The sequence below is a fragment of the Festucalex cinctus genome, chromosome 7 (assembly GCF_051991245.1).
Source record: "Festucalex cinctus isolate MCC-2025b chromosome 7, RoL_Fcin_1.0, whole genome shotgun sequence".
In the NCBI taxonomy this organism is placed as follows: domain Eukaryota; kingdom Metazoa; phylum Chordata; class Actinopteri; order Syngnathiformes; family Syngnathidae; genus Festucalex; species Festucalex cinctus.
In genome coordinates this window covers 19,024,708-19,034,495 of record NC_135417.1, presented here as the reverse complement: position 1 = coordinate 19,034,495, position 9,788 = coordinate 19,024,708, and positions in this window count along the sequence as shown.

Below are 9,788 nucleotides of genomic sequence, written 5' to 3'. Positions count from 1 at the left end.
AGCACAAGAACAAATCAATTAAGCCCGGTGACTGATACCGTGTCTAAACTTTTGCCCTTTCTCAACAGCAACTAACAGTAATTAAAAGCCCACTGTAGCACATGATGTGACAGTAATGACCATAATTGATCGTCGTCAAGGTTCAGATGCCAGATAATGTTGTTGTTTATCTCGATAATTATTGTTGTTTATTCATAAGCTGGGGAAATCCTCCACCCCTCCTCAAACCAGCCTTTGCCAAGAATACCCTGAGCCCAACACAAACAGGCATCTGTGATATTGAAGAGTGGCCATCTGTCCAATCAGAACATCAATTCAATAAAAGGAGTCATTTCAGGCGGTGTGTGAGAGGGGGACTGGTACTCCGACTGAGACCAGATCTGGAAAACATTAGCATGTAAATTAGTTGTTGACTGTGTGTCAAAGCCAACAGACTAATGGCTGCCAACTAGATGACAACACTCATAATCGATGGCTTGATATCTATATGGAAACATATGGAGGGATCAGACACACAGCTTTCGCCGTTTCATTTGGTTCCAATTTCTTCTCGCTTCTTTTCTGTGGTGCCAAATGCCGTGTGTGAGCTTGAATGTATTGAAATTATGAATGAGAAATTTGATTTGAATAAACAGCCATAGCAAAGACATAATGCTTACATTTTGTAAAAAAAAAAATAATTTATTATTTTATTAGGAAGGTGCTCTTGTATTAATGATTAGAAATAAAAGTAAATCAGGGATCAACATAAAGTATATTTTTGCAAAAACAAGATGAATTCTATCTTCATTTAGTGAAGTTCAAGCTTATGAACAGTGTGCAATAACTTATAGTCACGTAACACAAGAATCTATGGTCAGCTACTGCTGTTTTAGGTCTGTTTTATTTGCAAATATTCACAATAATTATGACTCAATTTCTACATTTTGCAAAATTGAGGTATGAGAATTGAAAACTGTTTTTGAGGGCCCGTTAATTTCCAGTATCGGCAACAACCTTTCTATAATGTCATCCTTGTGCCTCACTTCAGGTGTGACCAATCAACCCAAATTTAATCCAGTTGTTACATCAGTGTAATCGTTGTTCCCAGCATAAATCGATGAGTCATGCCGGCAGATCGAGGCACGGGGATGACGTGGTCAAGAGGCGACTGTTCCTGTTATGTTGGCCGCATGTCAGCTGAGCTCGCGGTCTGTGCTGTATGCTTGTGTAACAGATGTATGTCAGTCAAACGCCTTTAAGAGATTTGTGAGTTGTGCTAGCCACTGGGTTAGCAACTTACCACACTCGACTCTTAATTCAGAGGCGCAAAATCCTTCTGCCTGCGCCCGGATCAAATCCACAAAAAACGCGTTATGTCACATGCACCACAACTTAGACTTGGTTTCACCTGGTCTAAAGTCTATTCTAATTTCTATCACCAAATTGTTAGGTGCACAAAGGGGCATGTGATAGAAGATGCCCTCGGTCTTGCCCAGTCGGCCAAACTTCCAAACAAGGTAAACTAGACTTCTTTCTTTCTTTTTCCTGAAGTGCGGTGTTAAATGTACACGTTAATGAGACACACCCCTTCCAAAAAAGTTCGGCTTTTTTAGACTTGTCAGTCAATTGAATATTCTCCTAAAGTCTCGGGAATTATCCAGAAAACTCAAGATAATCCTTTTTCACTTTGGACCTCCAAAACGGTTGCCATTTTCACCCAGTCTCCTCCTTATTGTTGAGTCCTAAACACTGACTTTAATTGAGACCTGCAATTCACTTTTGTTTTTCAGACAGGTGTTATTTCAGTGATTTCTAGAAGTGATTTCTTTGATTGAGGAGGTCTGGAGGTAATCCATCTTGTGTGTTATCAGTGAAATGAATGCAGCTTTCCAAAAAAGTGAATTCATGATTTAAAAAAGGGAAGCAAGTGCTTTTTTCCACACATAGCCAGGTAGCTTTAAGTAATATTCAAAAATGGCATTTCAAGCGTATTTGGGTTATCTTTGTTTGATGTTTATAGTTGTTTGATGGGGAAGCTATGCAAACAAGGATTTGAGAAGAGGAGAAATACTTTTTCATATAGCACCGTGCACAACATTTTAAATTGTCTTTGTCAAAACACATTTGTTCAACACAGAGATTGAAATATTGCAGAGCAGTGAAAATGAATTTTTCCCATTTATGTAATGCAGTTATTCAAGGTCTGCATTTGTCATCCCTGACTCTAATGTGTTCTGTTTGGTTTGATGTACTTTCCCCTCAGGCAGTCACTGAAATACTTATACTGATATAATTCCCGCTGTTCCCCCTCAAGAGACAATTTTGTCTGAGGGAATCTATCTAAATGTCTTTCTGTTTGTCTGTCTCATTGTTAAAATGTTGTGTTTTGAGACTGACAGAGAATAAAGGCACAATACAAAGAGAAAACAATTTCATGAGAATAAATTTGCAATTTAAAAACATATATGCAATATATATGGTCCCCTTTTCCCTCTGATCCAGAGAACACAACGTCCAGAATTTCCAAAAACTGAAATGATTGAAATGTGAACTCATCTGACCACATTACATCAGTCCATCTCAGATGAGCTTGGTGCCAGAGAAGCCATTAGCATTTCTGGTTGTTGTTGATACTGTATATGGCTTTCACTTTCTTTGAAATTGGGCTATATAATCATTTTATTTTTTTGAGTGGCCCTACAACTCTGTAATGTACTAAAATATTCAGTGCAATTAAGTCATTTTCAACATGAGGTAAATATAAAAGTCCATACACCTCCGTTCAACTGCCAGATTGTCGTTAATAATTGAGACCATGACAAATCATTTAAAACATTTTCCGCTAGTCATTCCACCTATCACCTGGACAACTCAAGTGAAAAACACCTGCGATAAGACAGTGTAATTGCACTCATCCTCCAGTAGTTGAGGGATGTAACTTCACAATTTACTAATCACATTCAAACTCATGTTAAAAGGGAAGCAACATACACCTGACACCATTTCGAGTGCCTCTAATTAACCCCACATAAATTTCAACCATTCTAGTATGCTTTTTCGAACATTTTTATTGTCACATCTTCCAGCACAAGCCACGAACCCCAGAGCGCTACCACAGATCTCATTGTTCAAATATATCAGACGAGATATCACGAGGATGCAAAAAATGTTTCAAAGGCATTAAATATAAATCTCCAATCTCTTCTTATGTCTGGGCTATATAGGGTAGGTTGGATAACAAATGGAAGCCTTAAAGAAAAACATCCAACTCGAGCTGCACTTTGCAAAAAAACATGCAAGAAAAATGTGTTGTGGCATGATGAGTATGTTTGGCGCAAGCACGACACTACTCATCGCCAAAGGAAACTTGGTGGTAGCATTATGGTTTGATACTGTTTTTCTTCAGCTGGAACTGGGGCTTTACCATACCATCTGGCTTTTTCAAAACCATTGTGAAATCTGTTCAGATCGATTTACAACAAATAATTAATTGCTCACTTCAATCAGGTGAACTTCCTAAATGTCTGAAAGTAGCCGCCGTCAAGCCCATTCTAAAAAAGAGAACACTGGATGTCTCCCTGCTAGCAAATTATAGACCAATCGCAAACCTTCCCTTCGTAACTAAAATAGTTGAAAAAGTGGTTTTTAATCAACTCAGCAATTTCTTGAGCTTAAACGGACTTTTGGATAAATTCCAGTCAGGTTTCCGACCTCATCACAGTACAGAAACAGCTCTGATTAAAGTACTGAATGATATAAGATTGAGCACTGATGCAGGGAAGGTATCAGTGCTCGTCTTGTTGGACCTCAGTGCAGCATTTGACACGATTGATCATAATATACTGTTGGACAGGCTGGAAACTTGGGTGGGGTTAAATGGAACAGTCCTTAAATGGTTCAGGTCCTATTTGGAGGAAAGGAGTTACTTTGTGACCATTGAAAATTTTGAATCTGATCGAAAGGCCATGACATGTGGGGTCCCTCAAGGGTCAGTCCTTGGACCCCTGTTGTTCAGTCTGTATATGTTACCTTTGGGTCAAATGCTCCGATGTTGACTATCATAGTTATGCAGATGACACACAACTGTATTTATCGATGTCCCCAAATGACAGCAGTTCTATTAACGCATTGTGTCATTCTCTAGAGCAAGTTAACAACTGGATGAACCAAAATTTCCTTCAGCTGAACGAAAACAAAACGGAGCTCATTGTTTTCGGCAATAAAGAAAAGAGGATTGCTGTTAAAAAACAGCTTGAGTCACTGTCTTTAGAAACTAAAGACCAAGTTCGAAATCTTGGGGTATTAATAGACTCAGATCTGACCTTCAGCAATCATATTAAATTTATCACTAAAACAGCCTTTTACCAGCTGAAAAACATATCCAGACTGAAGGACTGCATGCTTCAAGCAGACCAAGAGAAGCTTATCCATGCCTTAATCTCCAGCAGACTAGATTATTGTAACGGTCTTCTGACTGGACTCTCTCAAAAGAACATGAGACACTTGCAGCTCATTCAGAACGCTGCAGCTCGAGTTCTGACCAAAACAAAAAGATCAGAACATATTACTCCAGTACTTAAGGATTTACACTGGCTCCCTGTCAGCTGTAGAATCGATTTTAAAGTTCTGCTACTCGTCTATAAATCACTAAATGGTTTGGGTCCTGAATATATCCAAGAAATGCTGATTGAGTACAAGCCCAGCAGGGCTCTGAGATCTACAGACTCGGGCCAACTAGTGGAACCCAGAGTTCGAAGCAAACATGGTGAAGCTGCATTTAGCTATTATGCTGCACACAGATGGAATAGGCTGCCAACAGAAGTGAAGTCAGCCCCGAGTGTAAATGCTTTCAAATCCAGGTTAAAAACTTTGCTTTTTTCTTATACCTTTGATAAGGGACTTTTAAACAGCTTTAATTAAGTTTTTTTTTTTTTTTTTTTAGTACATTTTGTAACCTATTTTTATTTTTTATTTTTTTATTTTTTCTCTCTGAATGTTAACTACTGTTTTTGTATGCTTATGTGTTGTCTTTCCTTGTGTAAAGCACATTGAGTTGCCTTGTGTATGAAATGTGCTATACAAATAAACTTGCCTTGCCTTGCCTTGCCTTTACAAAAGGTGGATGGAATTATGAACAGTCCGTTAAATAGCGTTGACTTCTGCTAGAAAGATGAATATGAAGAAGCACTTTATCTTTTAACATGCTAATGGCCCAAAGCACACCTGGAAAAAAAAATGGCTTCACCAAAAGAAAATTGATCTTCTGGAACAGTCCAGCCAGAGCCCAAACCTAAATTCAATCGAACATCAGATGCCCTTGCAATCTGACAAATTTGAAATATCACCGCATCAAGATGTGACTCCTACCACCCTAAAAGACTAATAAAAGCTAACAGTGCTGCAAAAAATTTATTTTTATTTCGTTTTATTTTAAGGGTGTGCATATTTATGCAACCAAATTACAGTTTTTTTTTGTTTGTTTTTTTAATTGCATTTATTATGAATTAAAAAACTGACTTTTTGGGGAGGGGTAGAATTTTTATATCTGCTATTCCACAAATAATGGTTTTCTATCAATTTATACCGCGAGCCTTGTGAGGAATAAACGGTCAAGAAGATGGATGGATGGATGGATGGATGGATGGATGGATGGATGGATGGTTGGATATTAATTTATAAAACACATTTGTTAGCATCCCCATAAATAGGGATAGATATGTATTGACATTGGGCCGATACTAGACCTTATTTCAAGGTATCAGTACTCTCTTGTGGAGCTAGATCTAGAAATGAGAAGAATGGAAAATTACCATTAATTAATGCAATGTTAAGGGAAAATGCAATACTGGGAAACATATGTTTTTTCATTAAAATCATTTGTCATCGTCTTTTTGGGAAAGTGTAGGCTATCAAAAGTACTCGCTGTATTGGTGTCTACTCTACAGTTTAGTACTTAGACGTATATCTAACTTTTTTCAAGTCGTATCCAACATCTCTACACATAAACACAAAAAAATTTTCAATGAAAAAAAATGCAATTTTATGCAAAGAAATAATTTTAAGAATACAATAAAACAATAAGATAAAAACAATAGTTTGTATCTAATTGTAGGATTATATATATATATATATATATCTATATATATATATATATATATATATATATATATATATATATATATATATATATATATATATATATATATATATATATCTATATATATATATATATATATATATATATATATATATATATATATATATATATATATTTTATGGGAGTGATATTTAATGAAAGTAATTTTTGCCGTTTCATGACATGACAGATTCTTTTTCCAGACATTTTCTATCTCAATCTTTATCCTTGTTGTAGTCTTTTCTTGTCATAACTGTCACAATTGTTGTGTCTTTGGGAGCAAAACATTGTAAATGAAGCCTCATTAATTAGGCTCATTAGGTGAACAAAAACCTGTTGGATTGGAGGCAGTTGGAGCTCTTCCGCCCTGATGGAGCAGCGGTATTTAGCACGCCATATTGGCTGTCTGATGGTTGCACCTCAGGGTCATGTTCCGTGACATGGCTGTTGGCCACCGCTCCTAACACACACGCATGCACGCGCACACACAAACCTTCAATCTTTCAAGGCCTTGGCAGACTTGTGGTTTCCCTTCTCTAATCTCCGAGTTCTCCAGGGGCACACAGCCATTCTCTCTGCTATTTAGAGAAGCTTGGCATTTGTCTCATTTCTGTAATTCATCGACTGTCTCCCGGGAGGCTCGGTTGGCACTGGCGATGCCAAATTCTCCCTCCTTCCGCAGTGCCGTCCCCTTTTCCTCCTCACTCACTGTCACAGTGTGTTTCTGCATCCTCATGTTCAACGTTTAAGATCATTGTTTGTCAAAACACAAACACAACCCAAATGAAAATATAACTGTGCATCAATTACCATGAGTAATGCGAATTTGGAAAATATAATTGGAATTAATGAGATGTCATTAAAACCCGACGCCTGTTTACGGGTCGGCATATTTAATCAAAATGTTTCTGTGGATCAAGTATTCATTTGTTTTGAAGAGAAAAATATTCCATTATTAATATGCAGACGTAAAATCTTTTCTTCATTTTGAGCATTGCAGGCAAATTACCGCAACTCACACTTTATGAGTATACGGCTGTTTGTGGCAGGCATTTTAAGCTAATAGCTGCTTTAAATAGCTGCAATTAGTGAGAAGCATGAGATATTTAATCACTCTAGAGCAATTAGAGTGTAATCAAGTAGTGTCCAAGAGTGAGCACGTTTGCGTCCTCCGCCGTTCAGCTGCAAGCGGTCGCCATATATTTCTGCGATCGCCGCGAAGAGCAGTGATTAACACGCGGGGATATAGGCCCCCGCGGAACGCCATAATGTGGAGTTAAATCAGCCAGAGAAGGAGGTGAGACAGCACAGCTAAACCTGTTATTGCTGTTTAACATATGCCGAAGGTTAATTCAAAGCAGCAACAATTGCAAGCATGCTCGTTTTATGGGTTTGTGTCGCGGTGTGTTGTGCAGACTTGAGTAATTAAGATCCTCTTGTGTTGGAATCGCAGTCGCTGTACAGTCACCCTGAAGAAAAAGATGAAATGAATTTCATAATACACTTGCTAGGGTTCATCTTTGTGTTGACTGGTATTCAGAGCTACAAACAAATAAGAGGCCTAAAAGACTGGAGGCATTGAGGACAACCAACAAGGTTGATACCTTCCTGTTCAAATGCCATATTTTTGTGATATAAAAAAAAAAAATCTGACTAAGACAAATCATTCTGAAAAAAAAAAAAATTGCTTGTACAACTCAGTTATTTTTTTCCTAAACTTTTCAAGAGATGAAGTAAAACTAGAGTTGCACAAGTCTGCACACCTTTTTATAACTTGGATTTGTCTGCGTTCATTGTGAACCAATCACAATGGTATGGGGTTGTCATTCAAAATTCACTTCTCTTCAAAAGAACATCATACCTACAGCAACATGCTTTGGTTAGTTTTTCTTCACTTGCAACTGGGTCCTTTGACAAGGTGGATGGAATAATGAAAAGTTTGGAATAACAGTTAGTGTTATCCCTAAACCAACAGGATTCTGTTAGAAAGCATTGTCATGAAAAGCCTACTAGAACAGGTACATTTTATTTGGGGGTAATCTGAGGCACTTGAAATGGTAGCAAGTGTGTGTTGCCTCCCATTTATTAACTCATTTGCTCCCCAAAACGTATAAAAACGTTCTAGTTTAATTATTCCCATGGTCCCAAAAACGCATTTATACGTTTTTTTTTTAATACTAGCGCATACAGAAGGCTTTGAAGCAGCCTCTGCCCTGAAGAGGCCGCTTAAAGCAATGGTAGTATTACCAAAAAAAGAAAAAAAAAGAAAAAAAAAGAAAATGGCCAGCAGGTGGCATTAGAGTATAAGAGATTAATCAGGCCCATGTTGCAACAAGCTCTTTTCCCCAGCATTTTCAACAGGTTTTTGAATAATGATCACATTGGCTATATTCTAATTCTATTTGCTGCAAAACAGAAACAGATACAAAAATTTTTTTTCCACCCGATGAAAGAAGAGACTCCAATATTTCTTTTGGTAGGATCCAAGTTTTTATAGGAATAGAACACAATATTCTGTGGGCCTTGCAAAATTAGTCAAAATCCAGTAAAACCGGCGGGAGCAAAGGGGGTTGCTTCAGTCAAAATGCCTGGGAGTGAATGAGTTAATGTAATATTATGTAATAGTAGTCTGGTGATCACTAAACTATTTTTGTTCAGTCTCTCAATGTGGTTTGGTAGCAAATGGCCCTCGGTCTGGTATTTACATTTACTCTATGATTACTGTTGTGGTTGTTTGCAAAAATAATGCCTATATTGTGTTATTTTCAGTATTTTATGAGATCATTTATGAGACTAAAAACAACACTTTACAGCTAATTTCAGTATGCCTACAGGGGGAAAAAAATGAAGAATTATTATCTTTGTATTGGCAGAATTGAAATATTTTACAGGCGAACCAAATATGTGGCTGTAGTAAATGTATAATACTTTTAAACACAGAAATGTTTTCATATATAGGCTATATATCTAATTTCACAAGATTACAAACATATTAGCGTCATTAAAGACACCTTTTAGTAAAGCCAAGAATGTAAATGTTGTCTATGTGGTGCCGATAGATGATAAGTACGCATCAACAGACTGATATTCATTTCATATGCGTTAACAGATGCTATCGTTTAAAATCAGTTTAATGCAGAGAACATTTTGGATGATTGTGCACATAATTAATCAAAGGCGGGGTAAGTGTAAGATAGCGTGAAACAGAAGCTTTTCAATTAGATTCATTAAAGGTGTTGTGGGGGTTTATCTTTCTTTCATCTAGTCCTTAAAAAAAACATTGAAGATGGCAGTCATGGCAGCTGAATCACATCACCAGGAAGTGAATTTAGGATCTACACACACACACATGCACAAAGTGTGGGCCACATGATCTGACAGGTATGTATTTGATATCTACAGGGTTAAGGACCTTGACCCACATTCAGCAAAATTTTGAGGACAAGTACACAACAAGAAAAACCTAATGGGGAAAAAATGTACAGGATAATAATCTCACATATAGCGCTGTAGCTAACTAAATGGCTATTATGTCAGCTACGTTCAATGAACCTCTGTAGCATCTGCATCTGAGCCGTAGCAGATACACAACTTTAATTTTATACAGAACTCAAGTTTAATAACAAACATGCAAGTGATTTGGCACAGCAAACAAGCTAGCGCTTTTCTC